The sequence below is a fragment of the Brachycentrus maculatus genome, unplaced genomic scaffold, assembly GCF_059751285.1.
Source record: "Brachycentrus maculatus isolate JH-2025_06_01 unplaced genomic scaffold, ASM5975128v1 h1tg000015l, whole genome shotgun sequence".
Classification (NCBI taxonomy): domain Eukaryota; kingdom Metazoa; phylum Arthropoda; class Insecta; order Trichoptera; family Brachycentridae; genus Brachycentrus; species Brachycentrus maculatus.
Genome location: NW_028280769.1, coordinates 1,491,223 through 1,514,743, shown reverse-complemented (window position 1 = coordinate 1,514,743; position 23,521 = coordinate 1,491,223). Strand labels below are relative to the sequence as shown.

The following is a 23,521-nucleotide window of genomic DNA, read 5'->3' as shown; positions in this document are numbered from 1 at the left end:
AAATGTTGTTTTTGCATTTTGAAGACAAGGTATGGTTTAATTTTTTTTTTAAATAAACTAAAAAATTTTTAAATGGAGAAAAAACCTTCAGGTTTTACCTAAAACGATCTGTTGTACAGTAAATAGTTCAATAAGTGGCTTGATATTTATTTTTAATACATTATATTATATTTTTTTACTCTGAAAACGTTCTCCTGAAAAATCAAGTTTTTTGATTTATGACGTTCTTGAAAGGAGTGAGCGATATGTACACTTGATTTAACATCATATAAATTTACAAAATAAACATTTCTTTTTAAATTCATTCAATCTCTTTTCATTCTTCATACATTCAGGCATCTCATCATACATTTTTAAACCTATTATGTGGGTATGTATGAGGAGATGCATGAATGTGAAAATGGCGATGATTATTATTTTTATTATTTTATTTCGTACGATCCTTTAATTTTACAACCAGGTGCTTTTTGATCACTTTGGATCAAATAGATTAATCAAATGGATTAAATTGATCACCTGGCAACCCTGGCTCTGGTCCTATATCCGACCTGTACCCTTTTCATGTTATAGTTTAAGGTTTTAGGCGTAATTAAGTTAGTCAAATTCTACGCAGAACAAGCTCGTGGTTCAAACTTTGTATTTACTGTTTACAAACCAGAGCGGCCTTCAAACTTGGTCAAGTATTGATATATAATATCGTTACCCTAACATTCCTAGTTTTGTTTTAGTTTTGGAGACTTTCGGTTAGCTGGTATTATAATTTTGAACATCTCAGTGAAATAAGGACACATTCCTGGCCTCTCCAATTCCTCTAATAACTCTGAACTATTTTAGACCTTTATTGTATGAACCAGTAGCTCTATAGCTGTGGTGCCGCGTTGTTTTCTATTATTTAAAAAATATATTTAACTTGCTGCCCGTAACCATTAAGAATTCCAGAATTGATCATGTCTTTAAGAACAGTGTCCGTCGATGGTTGCTTCTCGTTGGTAGGGACAAGGTAGAAAGAGAATTAAAGTCCAGATGTAATTATTTTATTGTAAAACCTTTCTACTATAAATTCTTATTATATCTATTGTATGTAATGTATAAAATCTAGTAATTTAAAAAAACAACTACCACTAAAAATAGTACTAGCTTGTCCAACTTTGAATCGTTTGAGAAACCGGGTTTTAGATCTTAATGAAAAACGAAGCTTTGTGTTAATTTTTTCTAAAAATTACAAAGCTAGGTTTTTGTAGTACCTACGAGAAATGATTTACTTTTCAATAACTCTTTTCATTTTAAACCCGTATATTTATTTCGAAGAAAAAGTTAGTGTTTCAAAATAAAAACGGTGTTTTATTTCGAAGAAAAACTTAGTTTTTCAATTCACAAACGGTATTTTAAGCTAAAAATTCACTTCAAATGTTACCTGGGTGAAACTAAAAGAAAATGAAGTTGCGACTTTACCTTATGTTTTTTTATATGCCTATTTACTGTACCTTTTATTGCTTTGTATTTTCCATTTTGCCCTGTGTTTTCTTGTTTATCTGTTTTTCAGCCCTGTTAACCTTGATCCCATGTCCCAAAATGAGTAATGGAAATTACTCATCGGGAATATTATATATCGCTCACTCCTTTCAAGAACGTCATAAATCAAAAAAACATGATTTTTCAGGAGAACGTTTTTAAAGTTTAAAAATATAATACAATGTATTAAAAATAAATATCAAGCCACTTATTGAACTTTTTACTTTGCAAAAGATCTTGGTAAAACCTGAAGGTTTTTTATCCATTTGAAAAATATTTAGTAAATATTAAAAATTTAAACAATACCTTTTCTTCAAAATGCAAAAACAACACTTTCTGCCCTGTAGCGGGTAAATATTAAGTTAAAAATATGCATCTTTTGCTGGGATATAGTACATTTTCTGGGCATTCCGAAAACATGCACAACTGAAAATTGACGATTTTTGATTTGTGACGTTCTTGAAAGGAGTGAGCGATATGTAATATGTTTAAATAAATACATTTATCGCATGTTGGGCCTTGATATATAAATTTCAATATTGTATTGCGCGTTTGAAAATATAATGAATGATGTTAGATACCATTTGTTATCCACGTATTTACCTAAAAAAGCTAGAGACACGCTAATGTCAGGGGAATATTGGAAATTTCTAGCTCATCTGACATTTAGCCATACCTGGCTATTACGAGTATTATACGTCAGTGTTCCTCAAACTTTTTCTCTTCAAGGTACACCTGCCAAATCAAGATTTTTTTAAAGGCACACAAAAAAAACATTTATTTCATCATAACCCTTATCCGCACCCAATGGTGCATTACTTACACGAAGGCAAGGTGATCACTCTTGCGCTCCAGGAACCAGTACAGGGTAATATGAAATAAATATTACAGTGTAAATAATAATAAATAATAATAACCATATCCGCTCCCTAGGTGGAGCATATGGAGTCCGCACACTGTCTCCAGGCTTTTCTGTCGGCTGCCAGCTCCCTTGCATCCTCCCAAGTCAGATCCGCGTCCCGAAGTTCTGACGAGAACTGCCGACGAATTGTCAGCAGTGGTCGTCCTGTAAAATACAGTGTATTTACACTGTATTTTACACTGTAAAATCACTAATAATTATTTTCACCCCCCCTGGGAATCGAACCCGGGACCTTCAGCACGGTAGCTTAACATGCTGGCCATTACACCACGGAGGCGGACAAAAGTTTATTTAATGTTGATTTATTATTACAATTAATATAATCTGAATACATACATAACATATAATGTTTGATGAGAAATGTGAGCCTACTTAAACTGAGCACAGGCGATCTAAATTTAGAGCAATTGTTGATAAGGCTGCTCTCACCGTTGATCGTCCTCAGGCGTTCTCTTTTTATTTTTATTTAATAGTATTCAGAGCCGAAAATCTCAATCACCACAGTACACCAGTGTGCCGCGGCACACACTTTGTGGAACACTGCGTTACACTATGCTGTCGATGTTTGATAACGACATGTATGTTTGTGAAGTTATATAAAAACAGCGTCTCGTAGCCTTCTAACTGTGAAGCAGCATTGCGGTTTAAATATAAAAATAAAACACTTGTGTAAGACCACTTTTTTAGTTTATTACTGTAAACATGACTAGTTTCGAGAACTATAGACGTTCTCATCGATAGGTGAACATACAATATTAACTGAGGACACCATCTGTAGTTCTCGAAATTAGTCGTCTTTACAGTTATAAACTCAACAATATGGTCTTATACAAATGTTTTATTTTTATATTTAAATAATTATGTTATTTCACAAATTTAATGCCACATCAAGAAATAATATACCGATTTTTAATATCAATTTATATTATTTTTCTTAAAATCTATCGTGACACGTATTTCTTTTATTTGTTATTTATTGGTGCATTCGCCTTTAAGGCCTTAAAATATAGAATATAATATACTACAGCAATATTATGAAACGTAAGTACACGACACAATAAAAATAATAAACATAGCATACCAATATTACTACAAATAAATGTAGGAAAAAGAAGAAACAAAAAGACACTCAAAACAACGTAAGGACATTACATTTACATGTCGCTCAAATTTAGGGATATCAAACACTGTTGTTTGAAATTTCGATGCATTCCGCATCATTTTCAAACACTGTATCGATGTATGATGCGAAATCAATAAAAACACGTGTCACAATATATTTAACGAAATAGGGGTAAAAAAAGAAAAAAACATTAATAAGAAAAAAGAGATTTTTCACTCTTATATTTTAAAATAGATATTACCACAAAGTGACTGCCGAATCAATCAATGAAAAAATATTGATTTCTAATCAATAAATAATTTATTGAAGTCTTTTCACTACACTTTCGTGCAGTAAACAGACGATTTTAGTCTTAATTTTATAAGAAAGATTCTACTAGAGACGCTCACTCATTAAATTCACTTAATATTTCTTTTGACATATTTTTAATATTTTTTTGTTCAGCAGTATCAACTACTGACATAAATTGTCTCGGCTTCTGGAACACATCCCGGGAATTCATTAAAAAATCCGAAATTCCGGGATAAAAATAGTCTACAGAGATTATAAAAACTAATTATGACATTTTATCGTTGTATTTTGTGTTTTACTATTAGCTTACTCATGTGAACTAGTAACCTAAAATGTCGTGAGTACCCAAATCTTGTTACCCAGAAATCGAAAATAGGGTAAATCATATAATAACTGCCTCAGCGTAACAGTAATTCTTCAATCATTAATGATAATGAAGGGACACATTATTTTCGTGAAAATATAATACGTTATACTTAACCTTATGCTTGAAACAGAATAGGAGAGCATTTAAAACAGAAAAAAATTGTTTTTTAATGTTTTCTAAGATGGACATACGTAGATAATCTCTTCGTCAGAATAATCACTACCACTGCATGCAAACAATACCACCCTTTAAATAATTACAGATAATTTATCTCTTTTTAGACATTTAATGTATCATGAAATAAATAAGTACATACGTGAATTATACGTTCAGTGTTTTAGATCATCACCTTCTTCTTCTTCTAGGCCTTGTGGCCTGTTTTTAAGAGGGATTAGCCTCCTGCGATGTCGATTCCCAGCTGTCGATCCATCTCTTTGATTGTCTGCTGGGAGTCGTCTACCTTGAGGTTGGGCGTACAGTGAAATGTGGGGGAGCCGGGATGGTTTCATTCTTCTCACACGCGCATATCATTGTCTCCTTCGTTACCTTTCCCACCTAACGACATCATCGATCTCGTTTCAATCGTTTCAAATCTATGCATAATAAAATTGTATAAAGTGTATTAAACTGATTATATGAAATTGTATAATATCCTTAATATTTTATTAAAATGAAACACTTGAATATACCACTTTAATGAGTTTTATTTTATTTACGACTAGTTTCGAAAACGATAGATGTTTTTATCTTCTGGTACAAATTAAGTTTTAATTTGTACCAGAAGATGAAAACATCTGTCGTTTTCGAAACTAGTCGTAAATAAAATAAAACTCATTAAAGTGGTATATTCAAGTGTTTAATTTTAATAAAATAATCATGTCATTCCACAAAGTTGGTACCGAATCAATAAATAATATATCCTTAATATTTTTATACCGTAACATAGTTACTGGCAGTATCTAGTTTCCTCAAGTTTCACCCTACGATGATTGTACTATCGAAAATGTGAAAATGGCGTGCTGTGCGCTGTTTAGTATTCGTACGGCACATATTATGTTCATACAATCCAATACAGGTAAAACTTGGTTGTCCTACAAACACTCTTAGTAAGGGACCACCACCCTTAAATTTCCTGACTCGCGTTTTATAAAAATAATATTCACCCTTGCCCCATATTCACCTATATAATTGACGTATCGATTCATCAAAAGAGAAAAAAAACTAGATTGATGTGTTTTTTCTGCTTTGGTAATAATGTTCAAAAATAATAATTTTACATGCATAATATAAATGTTATTTATTATTTTTGCATTCTTTTTGTGGTAAGACATGATTTAATTTTAAATATAAAATTTTAATTTAAGTTTTACTTAGTAAATTTACTTTACTTTGACTTTATATGCATTCCGCAATATTTTCAAACAATACGGTGTTTGAAAAAGATGCGGAATGCATCGAAACACGTGTCACAATAGATTATAAGACATAGTGGTATTGAATAAGTAAAACTTAAATTCAAAATTTAAATAATAGTTTATGTAACATATTTTAAATATTCCATAGTAAAATTAACATAAAACTTGGTGTGTTATGAGATGGTATATTTTTTGGCCTTCTGGATATCGATTACATTGGAATGTAAATGTTACATGTACGTTTGTATATTCGTAGTGTACTTAGTTAACTTTGATTTCTATTCATAAGGAAGTTAAGGTTATACTTTCTTATTATTTTTTGACATCTCATCAAAGATGAAGAAGAATATGGAAGTCTGGGCATTTACGGGGCTTACGACCGTCATAGGCTGGTTTAAGTGATCACTTTACACACGTGTAACATTCACCAATTCTACCCATTATTGACAACCACACTACTCAAATTCTTTGAAGTTCTATATATATGAACCAATTTAGAAACCTTGTTCATGAATCACTAGAACTTCACTAGAGACATCTATTGGTGAGATGTAAAGAAGCTTTTTATTAAGCAGAAACTCTTATATTAGTATGTGAGATCCGAATCCTGGATTATAATCACACACATGAGAAATGCCAGAAAATACCATTTTCATTTTTATTATTAAGCTTATAATTTGACCAGATAATTTATTTACAACATTTTGAGTGTGTCCAAATACTTGTTCACAAAATCTGGATTATCTCCAATTACAGGAGTTATTTTCATATTATTTTTTGACATCTCATCAAAGATGAAGAAGAATATGGAAGTCTGGGCATTTACGGGGCTTACGACCGTCATATATACTTATACTTTCTTAATGTAGCTAACTTTGACTTGTATTGGGCTAAAAATAATTATTTATATTTTTTCGATACCTTTAACTTCTTGACCCGTTTACAGGCCTTTCAAGGACGGCTAAATGATTATCCACTTCTTTATTTATTGAATTTACAATACATATTGCGCTCACAAAAGTATTACCCGCCAAAAACTCATCGTTCCTTCTCGCCTTCTAGAACAATTTTCTACGTTATTCATTTGTTTCTTACCTCGTTCTACGCAGAGTAGATAGCCGATTCGTCCTCACTCGCCGTTCGCATATATCAGGGATCGGCGACGTGTGGCTCGCGAGCCACTCGTGGCTCTTTAAGCAATTTGTGTGGCTCTTTCTTTCTCAAATTCAAAATGATATGTGTTACAGAAATTTTTACTACTATTATTTTTAATTATTCTATGCATAAAAGAAATTAGAACTTTTATGTGTGTACTTTAGTTTTATTTTTTTTCTTTACTTGATAAATTAAAAATGCATGTTAAAATGAATGTTTAAGGGCACATTTTAATATTTTTTGAGTAGCAGAGATACTTTACAAAAAACTGTTTATTTTAATAAAAAAGAGCGTTTTCAAATTCTTTTTTGCGCTGATTTATACTTACATCTATGAAATATAGTATGAATCTGCGCAAAAAAAAAGTATCTCTTACTTACTTAAAAATACTTTTTTTTAGGTTCCTTTCAACATTCAGTAAATTCAATTAAATTAATGAAAATTAAAAATAGGCTCCCCACGAATTTCCAAACCGTTTTGCTACTCACGTCTGTCTCTTTTGGTCCAAGAGGATGCCGACCTCTGGAAAACATTAATATGCATGTTCGTAGCCCGTAGCACTTGTAGAGTGTAGATTGCCCGCCGCGTACGAGGAAACAACTTTCCCCGGTCGGCTCTTATAAATTATCCTCATAACTCTACGCCACAAAGGTCTACGCCTACTCGCGCGGTCTAGAACTGTATTGAACTGTGTAGAACTTTCGAGTTTGTAATTTGTAATTTTCGGTAAAATTTTGTTGATTTTTTGTTGATTTTTTTTGGTATCAACCATAGTCCACGGGACTTGTTTCAATGTATGTACCTTAAGGCTGAAATCTCGCACGTTCAAATTTAGAACGCGATCGGCCGTGCTAGAGGCTAGACGTCTTGCTGTGCTCGTTAAAAAAAATGTAAATTGGAATTTTAATAAATAATGAAAAATATTTATATTCATTTTTGAACTCCTAACCTTTCTATAACTATGTATTTTCTTTTCAAAAACATGTTTTTTTTTCGATACGTAAACAACGCTTTAAGCAAAAATTCCATTTCGTCAAATGTTAACTACATGGGTTTAAAGAAATTTGTGTTGTGATTTATCGTATAATGGGCATTAATACGGGACTATCGTAAAATGAACGACGATAAAAAACTCACACTTTACCAAAAACGTTTAGTAAACGCAACCGGAAATAAAGTGAGCTTTTCACCATGAGCAATGCTTATAATTGTATATGTGAACGACAAATGATAAGAAGAGTGATGTAAATATATTTTTTTATTCTTTTTATAAAGAGCAATATTTGTGTTTTTATTATTATATTTCAATTTCATACTATTTCTGTGAGCCTAAGCGGCTCATTATTAGATATAGGTATCAAATTGTGGTGGAGTGGGTTCGAACCAAGAAACTTTGACTTAAGAGTCCGCGACACTACCCACGGGACCACAACCCGACACAATATTGCGTTAATAATGTAGTTTATAGTGCTTATAGTAGTTTTATAATAGTATTGCGTGTGTTACTTTGTTGTCTGTTTGTATCAATTATAACCATTTGTGATTCATATTCGATATATTCCCTAGTTATATTAATATTTATAATAAGTTTTTTTTTAAATACGAAAGAAAAATATATGCTTCGAATTTTCTAGAAACGGTCTTTTATATTTCATACTTATTAGTACGCGTGTGTTGACTATCATTTGACGCATCTAAAATGCCCTTTCTTCGTCCCTTTGCAGCGAGTAATAGGAAACCAGGCGCCTAAAAACCGCAACTTTATAAAAATGTCGAAGCTTCAAAGTCGGCTCGTTTTTCTCCCTTGTACGGGCTTTTGCCCTTTCCGCGAGTGCGCGTCGCTTTTCCGCCTGATCCTGCCTCCCGCCTGATCCTTGGGCAAGCCTGCACTGACCGAGTTCAGTCTTGTTCGGGCTGTAGTCGCTTCCGGACGCGTCCCGCTCGCGCAGTCGCGACGTGAAGGGAAATCGATACTGAATTTCAGGCTACGCCGCGCTGAAGCACGTAGCACTCTTTGCGTGTAGGTTTGTGTTTTGTATGAAAAAAAAATGTTGTCATATTGTCACAAAATCGGCTGTTTGATTTGTGCTGCAACCCATTTGAAGGCATACCGAAATACTGTTTTTAATTTAGTTTTAATTTTAGTCGCGTTGTTTTTAAGCACGCGTTGACATATTGTATTTTAATTGCATTATTTTCTAATCTGTTTCGAGGTGAATCACAATGACACAAGTCATTTTCCGAACAATTCATAATTTGAAAAAAAAAAGTATTTTTTTACGAAACTACGAAATTCAAATTCACGTGTTGTTTTGTTCGCGTGTTAACTTTTTCAGAATATATATATAATTGAATTGGTGATACATTTTGTTGAATCATTTTGTCAATTATCGTATTTTGAATCACCTACTTCTAATTCTGATTTTTAAATTAAAGGTACATATAATTATACATACAATTTTTTTCTTTGTATTTATATATTACACATTACGTTTTACTTGGTAAATACCACTTTTTCTTAAAATCTATTGTGACACGTGTTTCGATGCATTCCTCATCATTTTCAAAGACCGTATAAAAATAATGCGGAACGCAAAAGTCTGCGTAATCGGAGGGCATGTATGACTTAGATGTATGGATGTGAAGTAAGCGAGTAGTGTACGTGAGGACAGAAGAGTGTGGTGCTCCACTCTCTCTGCCTACCTCTGCGGGGAAACAGCGTGATGGTAGTAGTAGTAGTAGTCATATGTTTAAGAGGAAACAAGGTAGTAAGGAAATTCATGGTGAAGGACGTTATCGCCATATGTGAAGAGAATCGAGAGGGAACAATACTAAAATAAAAATAGCAATTATGTCACGGGCACTCGGGATTTCATACCTGTACTCGTGCTGACTTATTATTGCTAATTTGTAGGAGTCTCTTGGGGTCAGAGATCAACAAAACACATGAACTATCGGGTAAAAAACTGATCAGTTACTGAACGGTACTAAAAAAAAAACTCAATACATCGTATATGTATTTATATATAGATTTGGCTTTTAATTTGTCCAACTCCATTTTAATTTATGGATTAAATGTTATATTAAACACTGATTTTTTTATTCTACTAACTTAGTACACTCAAAAAATCACTGTTGGTTTTTACATTTAATACATACATCGTATATGTAGTTCATTTTGAAGTGTTCATGTGATTTTATATTGATAAACTTATCTTTCTACATATTGGAATGGAAAAAAATAAACGATATGCGTCATTCGACGATAATTTACGCAAAAATTGATTAGACCGCTTTCTGTCCTTGCTTCATACTGTTAGTAAACAAATCAAATTTCTCTCGTGTTTTTATATTATAATTTGTATAATTTTTTTTAGAAAACGTGCTGTCTCTCCTTATCTGAAGAATTCAACGTACTATATATTGCTAAGCCATTTAATATTTTAATGTGTACACAAGAATTGAGTTATGTAAATTATTATATATGAGAATGAAACGATGCCGCATATCGCTCACTCCTTTCAAGAACGTCATAAATCAAAAAACTTGATTTTTCAAGATAACGTATTTAATTTTTAAAAATATAATACAATGTATTAAAAATAAATATCAAGCCACTTATTGAACTTTTTACTGTGTAACAGATCTTTTTAGGTAAAACATGAAGGTTTTTTCTCGATTTGAAAAATATTAAGTATATTTAAAAAAATAATTAAGCAATACATTTTCTTCAAAATGAAAAAACAACATTTTTTGCCCTGCAGCGGGTAAATATAAAGTTAAAAATATGTCTCTTTTGCTGGGATATAGTACATTTTTTGGGTATTCCGAAACCATGCACAACTGAAAATTGACGATTTTTGATTTATGACGTTCTTGAAAGGAGTGAGCGATATGTAAAAGTTGTAAATAACAGAGATAACGAATTGTTACGTTAAAAGTGTCTCAACTTGAAATGAGTTGTGTGTAGCGGGTGTCATAGTCGCGTACTAGAGGATTTTTATACTTTTTACTAGTTTACTAATTACGATATCCATTCGCAATATTCCATGTGCTGGAAGCGACTTGATATCGTTAGATACTAATTTCATATGTCTTCACATCTGATCACATATCGCTCACTCCTTTCAAGAACGTCATAAATCAAAATACTTGATTTCTCAGGAGAACGATTTTAAAGTTTAAAAATATAACACAATGTATTGAAAATAAAGAACTTTTTACTATGCAACAAAACTTTTTAGGTAAAACTTGAAGGTTTTTTCTCCATTTAAAAAATATTTAGTTTATTTTAAAAAATAAGTAAACAATACCTTTTCTTCAAAATGCAAAAACAACATTTTCTGCCCTGTAGCGGGTAAATATTAAGTTAAAAATATGCCGCTTTTGCTGGGATATAGTACATTTTTTGGGTATTCTGAAAATATGCACAACTGAAAATTGACGATTTTTGAATTATGACGTTCTTGAAAGGAGTGGGCGATATGTGATCAAGTCCTTTTTTTTCTATAAGGTATTGCAGATTTAGTACTTTTCAATTCGTTTTCGTATAATGGCCCCATGACTTCCATTCCATATATTAAAATGGATAACGTAAGAGGTAGAGTAAAAACCTCGATATAACGGACTATTAGGGGGGAGGGGGTGTCCGTTACAGTCGAAATGCGTTATATAAAAATAGGTTTAAAATAAATATAAATAAAACTTTTAAAAAAATACATGAAAACTGTATTTAAATATAATAAACAAAAAAAAAATTCTATACAAATTCATTTATTCTTTCTGACCCCATGGTGCATAGGGCACTGCGTCGTAGCCTTATCTTGATCGTTACTTACATTAAGATAATGTAATCACTCCTGCGCTTCAGGGACCAGTCCAGGATTATATTAAATAAATATTAAGAATGTAAAATCACTATACAAAACACAAACAAAATTCTATTGTTATGTTTTGATTATTTTTTTATTTTAGTTTGCCTAATTTTTTATCCGTTATATACGAAGTTCGTTAAATAGAGGTCCGCTATATCGAGGTTTTACTGTATTTCCATTCAATCACGCTGTGACGTTCGAAGGGGAACACAATAGAGTCAAGAGGTGAGGAGAAGGCCTCCCAGATGAACTTGGAGGGCCTCTCTACACAGTAGCTGTGGAACATGACCTGTGCTGCTGTACGGTTTAAGCCAATTTAACAATTAGCCTGGCGGGCACTGCCAATCGAATCGAATAACGCTCGTATAGTTAGTAGACATACGATTACACGTATTCATATATCGCAGTCGTACAGGAGAAAGTGACCAACTACCAAAACGTAAAATGTTCAGGAGGGCCATTTAAGACACTTTTGCTTGGCAAGAAAATAAACAGCAATGCAGTTAGTCATTTTTTTAAATATTATACTTCCAAGTTAAAAATCGCTTTGGGATTTTTTCAGGGCAATATTAAGCTAGTAAGATATCAAATAGTCAATGATCACGTTTTTGTAAAAAATGCACCTAGTCACTTTCTCCTGTATGACTACGATATGTACATACTTTATTTTTCAATTAGGCTTGTTGATCATGTGTCTTCCATAGGGCACTCGTTACCGGTTTTCGTAAAAACGGTTCATCGGTAAATATGGCTATATTATATTGTCGACTTGCTGGTAAAAGAATTTATAATTTATTTTGTATATTAAAAGCATTCTTTACTTTGTGGTATGGTAATATAACATTCTCCTTATCATTCATCGTTAGCTTTCTGTAATATTGCTTAAAAACGCTACTTCGTGTCTACCGGTTTCGGAATAACAATTTCATCATGTCATTTCTGGCTATGGTTATTCCGAAACCGGTAGTCATAAGGTGGTGTTTTAAAGTGGTAATACACAAAGTAGACGATGAATGATAGGGAGGATTAAGCTGTTATTACAATAAATATGTAGAAGAAACCTAATTGTATTATTTTCCCCATTTCATTATCGTTTTACAAAAATGTCGGATTAACCGTAATTACAATAATATGGTTATTTTAAAACTATGAGTAGAAGAGATACTTGAAAGTATTTTTTTCTCAAAATGGCATTTTCATTACCGTTTTACAAAAATCTCAGCGCAAAACCGTCTTATCAGTGTAATTTTGATAACACAATTTTTTTATGAAATTGATAAATCTAGCAAAATCGTGCTGTTTTCGTTTGTTTTGTGTTTGTGTTTGTGTTATTCAGAATCGGAATTATACTGTGTATCTACGGTTTGTGTTTGTGTGTCATTAATGTATAATGATATTTATTTTATTTCATCATTTGATTATTTGGTCAATTTGTTATTTTACTTAGAAAATTTCCTAAAACCACAATTTTTAAAAATCTATTGTGATACGTGCTTCGATGCATTTCGCATCATTATCAAAGATCGTATTGAAACTTGTACCACAATAGATTTTAAGTAAGTAAAAGTGTTGTTTACCAGGTAATAATATAAGTAAAAATATTTATTTAGCTTAACTGGTACGTGCTCGAATATTTTTATTTTATTATTTTATGCTTTCTTGTGTTGATACAGAAAATTTAATAAAAGGGAAAACTAAAGAATAATTACATTGCATCATTGAGAGAGATTTTTGAGGGTGGGATTTGAGAACAAATACCGCTAATTCCGTTTCAGAAGAATCGTATCAGAGGTTCCGATAATAATAAAAAAATCTTATTTTACATCGTTTAATGCCATAATATACTAATTTTCGCATCTTAATAAATACCCGTAAATCGTGGGTAATAAGTTCATATCTCAAAATATATCGATTTCAAAATATCATTATACTATAATATCTTTTAGTATATAACATTAAACCACGAGTGTAAGTCCCTCTCCAAGCACAAGAGCACAGACTCTTTTATGGAGAGGCACAGCGAATCGAAATATAAAAGTTCTCCATATGTATAAATGATTCAAATGTTATTATGTTATAAATAAAAATGTAAATATATTAAATGAATTAAAAAAAAATATTATTCTGAAATTTTTAATTTTGCACGCTCTAGTTTCTCTGTTAGATGACCTCTGTTAATATTCTAAATGCGCATAATTTTTGTTCCAAGCACTCACCTGATTCATGTAGTAGCTTTTCACGATTTTGATTCTGCCAATTGCCAATTGTCTCGCCTCCCTATATCATGCTATCTTCACTGCGGTGGTCATCTTCGGTCAGCATCACACATTTCGTAAATTCATATTATTATAGACATGTGATAAATCACTGTATTAAATGCGTGTATATAAAAAACTCATTACGATATTCCCATGTAAGATAAATTGAATTTGAACCGCGTGAAGATTCACTTAATCAATTTCACAAAAAAAAATGTGCCAACACGCCTTGGTCAAACTGCTGTGAAAAATTTAACTTTGAACGTTTTGCTCTCAAAAAAATGAAAATCTCATCTTTTTTTCTTACTACAAAGGAAAAATATATTTTTACATACATGCTATACAAAATATGTATCAATTTACAAGAGATGTGACGAATACCTAAATAACTGTCACGTTTTCAGTTACTTGATTGGGATGGAATTTGTTACTTTTTCTTTGTATATATTTCTACCCAACTTTAGTTTTTTTCATGTCAAATAGTAAAATTTTTTAGCTAGAAATACGCAATACACAACCAAATTTGTGCACTAATCAGCGCGATTAGCTTTAAATGATCGCACCCAAAACGGAATTAAGTAACGAATTGTTTTAATGAGATCCACACGCCCAAATTTCAAAAAAATTCTTGAAATCCATTGATTGGACTCTCATTACAGTGAAGCTTTCAAAATGTAAAATTTAACGTCGTAGTTATTTTTTCTTTAGATTGTCGATTCCAGTTTGAACCAACCCAAGACCCGTGTTGTTGTGATAGGTTTTGCGAATTTGTTTTGTTTTAATTTATTTGGGTGTTTTGATTGAAATCATTTCCTGGTATTTCGACTGGAGGTCCTCGATTTGTCAAGCATTTGTTGGGTTGTTTTTATTCGCTGTTATTTTTCACGCTAAAATTTAATTCATGATGTAAGAAATTCACGCTTTTTGTGCAGAGTCAAATTACCTATAAGTGTTAGACAGACAGACATGGGCGATTGATAAAAAAAAACGAATCAAATTACGACTTCTTAAAAAATAGCAGTTTCTTAATTTGGTTTTTGGATTCGATAATTTAAAGATCATCAGTCAGTCTAATTATTCATTTATTCTAGTTCCAATATATTTAACGATTTAACATCAAAAACTTAGTCGAAAAGTAGAAAGAAATAAAATCCGAAAAAAACAAGGCATACCATTTTAATGGTGTGACTGAAAAAATATCAGTTACGGGTTAGTCGCATATGTAGAGAGTAGTAGAGAGATGTGTCATTAATTGATTCGGCAGCCACTTTGTGGTTGTATCTATCCATTTTTTATTTCAGTTTTACTTGGTAAATACCACTGTTTCTTAAAATCTATTGTGTCACGTGTTTCAATGCATTACGCATTATTTTTAGACTCCATGTGTGAAGCAAGTCCAAATTTTAATTTACAACAATAACATAGAAATCCTAAAAAAAATAGTTGAACGAAAAGTCTTAAAGTCTGTAGTTAATAACATATATAAAAGTGTAGTTAAAACAAATCTAGTTTTCTTACAAATATAAATAATTATATACCCATAATTAACAGTATGAAAATTACTACAGCTTCCCTCTACTATGTTTCCACAGATACAAAAAAGAACTCCTAGTCTAAATTTTAGATTTTTTATGCGAATTCGCAAAAAAGGACTTGAACTACATACAAAAATAAGTTATAGGTTCCATTACATTTGAGAATCGCATAACTTTGTAGTCGCATAAAAAAGATCCGTAAAAAAGTGTACATATTATTAAATTATTTTTTAAGTCTGGGCATTTACGGTGCTGACGACTGTCATAGGCTGGTCACTTTACACGCGTGTAACATTCACCAATTCTACCCATTATTGACGATTACACTACTCAGATTCTTGGGAGAGTTCTATATGAACCAATTTCAAAACGTTGTTCTTGAATCACTAGAGACTTCTATTGGTGAGATGAAAAGAAGCTTTTTTGAAATGTAAGTACATGTTTCATGTCAAGTTGAGACACTTTTATTAAAATAAAAATGTTTGAGTTATTTTCAAGTTTTGCATGACGATGGTGTCTTGCGTAAAGAGAGCACGTTAATTAACACGATTTTTTATATGAAATATTTCAGATTCGATCATGTAATCACCCTCTAGGATTACATCAGCCAATTTTTTTTCTCTATTACTATGCAGATTTATAAATAACGGTTTATTACGCCTAACTTCAATTCGCCAGGTTTAATATGCCCACTTTCACGAGATTATCCATCAAAAAAATTTCTAAATACATTTTTTTTCTTTCCAAAAATGTTTTAATGAATTTATATGGCGTTTTATCGTTTTTTTTTTACTTTCCATAGAAAATCAATCGTTTTTAATAACATTTTATGTACACATCATTTTTAATGGGTCCAAATACTTGTTCACAAATCTGGGTTTCTTCTCCAAGGAAATCGTGTCGGGTTGTGGTCCCGTGGTTAGTGTCGCGGGCTCTTAAGTCAAAGTTCCTCGGTTCGAACCCACTCTACCACAATTTGATACCTGTTTCTAATTATGAGCCGCTTAGGCTCACACAAATAGTATGAAATTAAAATATTTGTGTAAATAATAAAAAAACAAATGTTTTTCTTTTTTTTAAATGAAAAAAATTAATAAAAAGAGTTATTTAATACTAATGTATTAATCAGTCTTGATAAAGAAGCGGTTAGCTTCGAAACCGGTAGACATCATAATTAAGTTATAATAAAATATTTATAGTGATTTTAAAACAAAGTTACATTTTGATTATGAAATGGAAAATCACAAAGTTAGTGCTTCAAGTATAAATTATAGTTATTTAACATTTTTGGCATCTCAACATAGATTACGAAGAATATTGCTCTTCTAGTATTTACAGGGCTTACGGCTTGTTATAAGCTGTTTTTTTAGATGGGAATTGCATTTATTATATACCTTTTATGTACAAGGTTTATAGATCATTACGTGGATTTTTGTTTCTTCTACTATTACTATTATTTGAATCTGTGTTGGGAACACAAGGGATAATCTAGGCTGGTCAAAAATCATTGGCAGAAGTCAAGATTCATCTGTAGGATGATGAATGTTACACGTGTGGAAAGTGATCACTGAACCTTGTTTTTTAGATGGGAATTGCATTTATTATATACCTTTTATGTACAAGGTTTACAGATCATTACGTGGATTTTTGTTTCTTCTACTATTACTATTATTTGAATCTGTGTTGGGAACACAAGGGATAATCTAGGCTGGTCAAAAATCATTGGCAGAAGTCAAGATTCATCTGTAGGATGATGAATGTTACACGTGTGGAAAGTGATCACTGAACCTTGTTTTTTAGATGGGAATTGCATTTATTATATACCTTTTATGTACAAGGTTTATAGATCATTACGTGGATTTTTGTTTCTTCTACTATTACTATTATTTGAATCTGTGTTGGGAACACAAGGGATAATCTAGGCTGGTCAAAAATCATTGGCAGAAGTCAAGATTCATCTGTAGGATGATGAATGTTACACGTGTGGAAAGTGATCACTGAACCTTGTTTTTTTTTAAATACAAAAACGGTGTTTTAAGCAAAAAAAAAACATAAAATTTACCTGGGTTTGAAGAAAATCGAGTGGCGGGCTATCAATTATCCCGCCTTCGAAAATGTTGTAATTTGTTGTACGTATTGGTAATACTTTTATTATCGTCGAAATTGGGCTAGCTACATTTTATCAAACCACATTGCGGTTTGTTTCCGACTTGATAAGACTAACAGCGCTGATGACTCGGCAATAAAAATAATGAACAAAAATCTCTAAATTAAATTGTTCATTTGTGACGCATTCCTTGATAATCTCGACAGTTCTACGAAAAAAATGTAGTTATTAGTACCAATCCTGCTATTAAATACAAACAGTGGAACCCCGAAATCAGTCTTGATAAAGAAGCGGTTAACTTCGAAACCTGTAGACATTATAATAAAATATTTATAGTAATTTTAAAACAAAACTACATTTTAATTATAATATTCATTTATTGAACGGCTAATGCCTTTAACGTAATACACACACACACATATATATATATATATATATATATATATATATATATATATATATATATATATATATATATATATATATATATATATATATATATATGTTATATATATATATATATATACATATATAACGTTCAAAGTTAAATTTTTCACAGCAGTTTGACCAAGGCGTGTTTGCACATTTTTTTTGTGTTTATATATATATATATATATATATATATATATATATATATATATATATATATATATATATATATATATATTTATACAGTACCTAATATAAAAATATACTGATGAATACACTAATAGAAAAACGAAAAGTCTTAAACATAAAATAATAATAAAATAACAAATAGTAAGCACTGGTAAATACACGTCTCCTTCACACACTATCAGCGAGCAGCGAGAAAGTGTGAAACACAACGTTTGCATTTATCCATTATAACATGGAGAAGAAATTTCACATGCTTGATCATGCCAAGTTTTCCTCGGTCCTCCTGTGCACCTATTACCAACCACATTCGCCTCATGATTCGTCAGACCTCAATTTGATAAGCATGCCTTGAATATAATTTAAATTCTCAATATGACCGCTGTCATCGTACGATCATCGAACCCTTGCAATCTAGTCCAATTTTTTTCGAGAACCATCATCGCACAGTTAACACTGACCGGTGACATGTCCACACGTTTGTAAGCGGTTTGACTGTCAGTTAAACGTAACCAGATGTTGAACAAAGACTTCGCCAATTCGCCAATAGATTCAACCTTGGATAAATCAATTTCGGCAATGCGAAAGACTCCATCATTATTTGTTATTTATTTTGTCCCAGATACATATGATGTTTCGTATTAGCAGAATTGGAATAGGGGAAGCGAGGCGAAAGTACACCATTTTAAATTTATTGCATTTTTCGCAGATACTTTGTGGCACATATCGCTCACTCAAAAATCATCAATTTTCAGTTGAGCGTGTTTTCGGAATGCCTAGAAAATGTACTATATCCCAGCAAAAGAGGCATATTTTTAACATACTATTTACCCGCTACAGGGCAGAAAGTGTTGTTTTTGCATTTTGAAGAAAATGTATTGTTAAATTATTTTTTAAATATACTAAATATGTTTCAAATGGAGAAAAAACTTTCAGGTTTTACTTAAAAAGATCTGTTGCACAGTAAAAAGTTCAATAAGTAACTTGATATTTATTTTTAATACATTGAATTATATTTTTAAACTTTAAAAACGTTCTCCTGAAAAATCCAGTTTTTTTATTTATGACGTTCTAGAAAGGAGTGAGCGATATTTGAAAAAACTATATACTTATTTATTTTATAAAATGCAGTTCCACCAAGAAATGTCTGTACATTACTTAATTATAATAAACGAACATAACTAACTAACTAACCATCACGCCGCTTCCCCGCAGGGGTAGGCAGAGAGAATCGAACGCCACACCACTCTGTCCTTGCAAACATTCTTTGCCTCTTCTACATTCATGCATCTCCTCATACATACCCGACGATTATTACGACTCCTGACCCGGCCGCTTTCAAGTATTTGACATACCTGATTGTGCCAAGTTTTCCTCGGTCATCCTCTGCTTCTTTTTCCAATTACATCCGCTCATAAATTTGTTCAACCTTCAACTCAAATTTGTAAAACCGTTCTTTCTTCACTCATACGCTCCACATGTCCAAACCATCTCGACACACCTTTCTTAATTTTATCGATAATGCTTATCTCAGCCTTACATTCTTTCCTTATTTCATCATTCGAACATCTATCAAACATCGTTTTGCCACACATTCGTCTGAGAGATCGCATTTCGACTGCATTCAGTCTACTTTCATCCTTCTTTTGCCAACTCCATGTTTCACTTCCATACATTAGAGTTGGAACCAGAACTCCATTGTGTACTGCCAGTTTAGCTTCCGCTGATAGATTTTTATTTGCTAAAACTGATTTTAGTGCACCATTCACTCTGTTCCCAGCATTCACTCTCCTTTCTATGTCTTTATCAATCTTTCCATCCCTAGAAAACATACTACCCAAATATATGAAATCATCTACCTGTTCCAAAATCTCCCCATTTACCAATATTTCACACTCAGATCTACATTCATCTCTTTCAAAAACCATGATTTTGGATTTGCTAACATTCATCAATAAATCACTTTCCTTGCACACATTATACACTTTTGTCACCAACGTTTGCAGGTCTTCTTTGCTATCGGCAAGAAGAACAGCGTCGTCAGCATATAAAAGGCAACAAACGGTCAAATTATTCATTCTTGCTCCAATATTTAAACCTTTCAGCTCTTTCATGCAGTTATCCATGTATAGATCAAACAGCCAAGGCGACATTACACATCCCTGTTTTACACCTTTAGAGATGTCAAACCAGGATGAAAAAGAGCCATTTACGAACATTTATACTTTTATGTATGTATATACATTTTGCTAGTATCTTTTAAATAGTTGTCAGAGAAATAATTATGGTGTCGTTTGTGTATACCAATGAAAAATCATAATTGGTAATTTCAAAATATTGATCCTTTTACGCTTAAAATATCGGTAACATCGTGTCTGAAACGTGTGTGAAATTCTTTTGTACCTAATGGAATACCCAAAGTTATTGTTTCGATAGTTTCTCAGAATTGAACTTGAAAAATGTGTCGTTTTGTATTACAGCCGAACGCAGTAATTTCCCATTACATACTGCATGTGTCGCGTATATTATTGTTTTTTGTGGACTTCGTAACTGGACTGGAATCATAAAAAATGTCCACAAGAACAGTGTAAAATATGTTCAGCTCAACTTCTATTTGGAAAATGAATTCTCCTTTTTTCACCGTTATTTTTTTTCATCATGATAATCGTATCGACATATCGTAGGTTAGTTTCCTCTTCTTTTTCTTCTTCTGCTTGGTGTAGGCCTTGTGGTCTGTTTTTAAAAGGGATTAGCCTTCCGGGATGTCAATTCCCAGCTGTCGTACCATCTCTTTGTCGCCCGGGAGGCGTCTACCTTGGGGTTGGCCGTGCAGTGCAATTTGGGGGAGTCTGGATGGTTCCATTCTCCTCACATACGCATACCATTTTCTCCCTCGTTGCCTTCCCCACCTAACGTTAGTTTACTAATGCTAATCTCGTCAGAAATGGAAGCAATACTGTGCTTACTAACATATATTTATTTATTTCAGTATAAACATAATTTAAAATTATAATTATGTGCCGTCACTAAGTTTTTCCGTGCCGAGGGCACATTTTACAATTTTTATTCATAAAATTATAATGAAGGAAAATTGTTTATGAAATCAAAAATTGTACAATACGCCTGAATGATACGATATATTTCATATCTAATACTCAACGTATCATTCATCGTTCACTTTGTGTAATACCAATTGAAAACACTGCTTCATGACGACCGGTTCGAAACAATTATTCCATCATCAGGTCAAATGTAAACTAAAGTGAAATTGTTACAGTTAAACAATTTTTTGAGAAATAAATACTTAAACTTGTAACACGGTACTTCACTGTTTGTTTTTTGTACATTTTAGCTTTATTGGGTAGCCGATAATATATTTTGTATATTAAAAGCATTTTTAAACTTTGTGGTATGGTAATATAACACTCTCCTTATCATGCATTTTTCACTTTCTGCAATACTATAAGTGTAAGAATGGTGAATGTCTCGCGTGTGGAAAGTGATCACTTATCCAGCTTATGACCATATTTTTATTCATCTATGATCGTTGATATTTCAAAGACATCAACATTCTAGCTTAGCTTTTCCGGGAGTATGGACGTAAATGAACGTCGATGCGAATTTTCCTCAAAGGAGTATCCTCAAACGAGTCTATCTGTCGGTTGGTATGATATTATTTGTATAGTAATGACATCTGTGGATATTTTAATTTAACTTTGTCATAAAATAAAACCTAGGTGAGCTTTTTTTAATATTTAAATTATTTTTACATAATTACTATCGTCATAATGCAAATATTTTATTTTAAAAAAAAAATACATATTTAATGTAAAAAAAACCACTCCCCAGAGAAAGTCGGACATCGATTATTGTACTCCTGTAAAGGTTAGTTTAACCAAAACTTGTACCACTGCCACTAAGCTTCCCCCGGCGGTTGTATGGGCGGGTATCCCACTGATTATGGGTTCTTTGATTTAGTAGCTGTATTTCTAAATTATTCGCTACGCCAAAACGTTGATTAATTTTCGTAAGAAATGAAATACTAAGAAATATGTATTAAATGCGATTTCAAAATGTCTACTACTACTATCACGCCGTTTCCCCGCAGGGGCAGATAGGATGAAACGCCACACTTCAAAATGTCAATGTAAATATATCGTTGATAGTAGACTGAATGCAGTCGAAATGTGATCTCTCAGTGCGGCGAAACGATGTTTGATAGATGTTCCAATGGTGGTTAGAAGGAAAGAATGCAAGGTTGTGTGTTGCGATAGTTTGGGCACAGTTTGAGATCGGGAGTCGGAATAATATATATATATATATATATATATATATATATATATATATATATATATATATATATATATATATATATATATATATATATATATATATATATATATATATATATATATATATATATATATATATATATATATATATATACACACATACATACATGCATATAAATATATATGTATATATTTATATGCATGTATGTATGTGTGTGTATAAATAGAACTTAATTCCCATTTCAAAGCAACATTAATTTATTGTAAAGCGTGTAATCCACAAAGGCACTCGCTTTTTTATAAATCTCCTTTGTCGAGGGACAAGAGCTTTCGCAAAGTAATTTGAATTTCCGGTAGGTATTGCGTTAAAAATATATATCGCTCACTCCTTTCAACAACGTCATATATCAAAAAACTTTTTCAGGAGATCGTTTTTAAAGTTTAAAAATATAATAAAATGTATTGAAAATAAATATCAAGCCACTCATTGAACTTTTTCTGTGCAATATCTTTTTACATATTAAAATAGGTTTAAAGTTTAAAAATATAATAAAATGTATTAAAAATAAATATCAAGCCACTTTTTTTACTGTGTAACTGATCTTTTTGAGTAAAACCTGAATGTTTTTCTCCATTTGTAAAATATTAAATATATTTAAAAAAATAATAAAACCATACCTTTTCTACTTTTTTAAGTTAAATATATGCCACTTTTGCTAGGATATAGTACATTTTCTGGGCATTCTGGAAATTGACGATTTTTGATATATGACGTTGTTGAAAGGAGTGAACGATATGTGCTTTTGTATACCTATTCGAGAGTGATTTACATAAATCAGGTTTTTGTGGATTGGGGTTTTATTCCATCTCTTTAATCTGGTTTCATTTTTTATTTGTTTTAAATTTTACTGTCTGATCGTTTGACATATCGCTCGTTTGACAAATACAATGTTTTAAAAATAAATATCAAGCCACTTATTGAACTTTTTACTGTGCAACAGATATTTTAAAGTAAACCTTAAGATTTTTTCTCCATTTGAAAAAAAATTATTATA

At 31.7% G+C, this 23,521-nt stretch overlaps 1 protein-coding gene across 2 annotated transcripts in view; it reads left to right on the top strand.

Moving 5' to 3' along the window:
- LOC148313335 (influenza virus NS1A-binding protein homolog) overlaps window positions 1-23,521 on the top strand; it is a 95,162-nt gene that overhangs the window by 8,226 nt on the left and 63,415 nt on the right. The window contains exon 1 of one of the 2 annotated variants that reach the window (XM_088264200.1): window positions 8,687-8,805. The exons of the other annotated variant lie outside the window; for it this stretch is intronic. The gene's annotated coding sequence lies outside the window, so the exon portion shown is untranslated. Of the gene's footprint in view, window positions 1-8,686; window positions 8,806-23,521 lie in introns of those variants that run through there. 2 annotated transcript variants of the gene reach the window in all.